General features: G+C 50.3%; 1 long non-coding RNA gene across 1 annotated transcript; it reads right to left on the bottom strand.

The window, feature by feature from the left end:
- Positions 1-36: 36 nt before the first annotated feature.
- LOC122545738 lies at positions 37-1551 on the bottom strand. The gene is made up of 3 exons (XR_006310588.1): positions 1445-1551; positions 609-740; positions 37-152 (listed from the first exon to the last, which is right to left on the bottom strand). It is a non-coding gene; the product is annotated as an uncharacterized LOC122545738 (long non-coding RNA).
- Between the last annotated feature and the right edge of the window lie 263 nt (positions 1552-1814).

Here is a 1814-nt window from a genome sequence, read left to right as displayed (position 1 = left end):
GACAGGACAATTTCTGATTATTCTGTGTGATGATTCCTCGCGGCAGAAGTGATTTAATTCTCTCTGTCTCTCTGTCGTCCCCAGCTTCAGCTCCTGGATCCAATCTCCTGCTCACTCCCAGGGTTGGGGGAGCGAGGGGGTGGGGAAACACACTGAGAAATAAAAAACAATCAATTTGAAATAAAATATAACAGTGGCACCAAAAGCACAGCACGATCCCACAACTTTCTCTGCCTTCCCCAATCTCCCACGTGACCCTGGGTCAGTGTCATTTTTGCAGAATGAATGAATGAATTGCTGACCATCCCAGTGACACTGAAATACACAGACATCACCGCAGAGCAGTTAACCAGAGGCTTGAAACATTAATAAACACGTACGCACAGCAAGATCCCACAAGCAGCAATCTAACCCCACACACACAGGGTTGACCTATTTGTGTCAAATCCCAAGGCCCCAGTTACCTTAGCCCCAGGCTTCAAACCTGTTCAAATACAACAAGGCCCCAATCCGACAGGACCCGGTTAACCAGAGGTCCCGGTAATAGCCATCCCCCCTCCCCAGAGAGAGGAGTTTAAACCTCGGGGTCATACACAGACAAAACTCACCTGGGCCCCACAGGCTGCAGCCTGTCATACAGGCCTCAGGACTGCGTTCCTCCCTCTGGAGGAAGGTCTTGTCTGAAGGTTTCCTGCTCCCAAACATACACTTTTCAAATCCTCAGCTGGCCAGGAAGATCCCTTTGGGAGGAAAGAGGCAGAGCAGGAAAATCTTTCACAGGGAGATAGCACAGCAAGATCCCAGCTTTTCCCCTCTCAGTGAGACAGACAATTTCTCAGCAACATCCAAACACAAACACGTCGGGTGGTGAGTTGAGTTTTCATGTTGAAAAGTTTTTGAAATGATGGGTTAGCTGATTAAAACCACTCATTGCCTGCAACGGTGGCATTAGGGCAATTGACGCACAGCAAGATCCCACAAGTGAGAGTGCTACAGAAGCTCGATAATCTGATGGTTTTTATTTCCAGTTTAATTATTTCCTGTCACCCCAGAATCCAATATTGCAGCTATTCCCCAATCTCACACTACCCCCACCCTCTCTTGCTCTCACCATTCTCCATTTCTTTCTCTCACTCTCTGTCTCTCGGTGTCCAATTCGGTCATCCTGCCCTCTCTATGACCCACGTTCCTCTGAGAGGGTGACAATCCTTTCCAGAGGGTCAGATATTTTGGGTTAGAGTTCCCTCCCGAGGGAGTCCCCTCACCCAGATCCTGGGGGTTTCACCTGTTTGTGTCACCGATGCCCTGGTGACTTTAACCCCAGGCTTCAAACCCGTGATCTGACAGGCCCCAGTTAACCAGAGGCCCCGACAAACCAGGCTCCACCCCCCCACCCCCAGAGGAGATGAAAGCTCGGGGGGGAAGAGACAGACCCCCCACTCACCTGGGCCCCACGGGCTGCAGTCTGGCCAACAGGCCTCAGGCCTGTGCTCCCTGCCCTCTGGCGGTTGTTCTTGTCCAAGGCTTTCCTGGCCCCCCAGGCATTTTGGATCTTCGCTTTCCTGCTTTCCCAACAAAAGTTCCTCGGGATAAAAGAAAGAAGAGATGAGTTGGTGGGGGGGGAGTGGGGGGGAGCGAGAGCAGTGTGGTGCAAAATTACACAGCAAGATCCCAGGTTAAACACAATCCCACCAACTCCCTTCTCCCATCCCCAATGCATTTCATAACCTCACAGCAACATCAAAATACAAACAAATCATAAGAAAGCAATTAACCAGAGGCTCGAAACATTATTAAACACACACACACACTGT

Source organism: Chiloscyllium plagiosum, unplaced genomic scaffold (genome assembly GCF_004010195.1).
Source record: "Chiloscyllium plagiosum isolate BGI_BamShark_2017 unplaced genomic scaffold, ASM401019v2 scaf_69220, whole genome shotgun sequence".
Taxonomy (NCBI): Eukaryota; Metazoa; Chordata; class Chondrichthyes; order Orectolobiformes; family Hemiscylliidae; genus Chiloscyllium; species Chiloscyllium plagiosum.
This window is presented reverse-complemented; position numbering and strand designations above follow the sequence as displayed.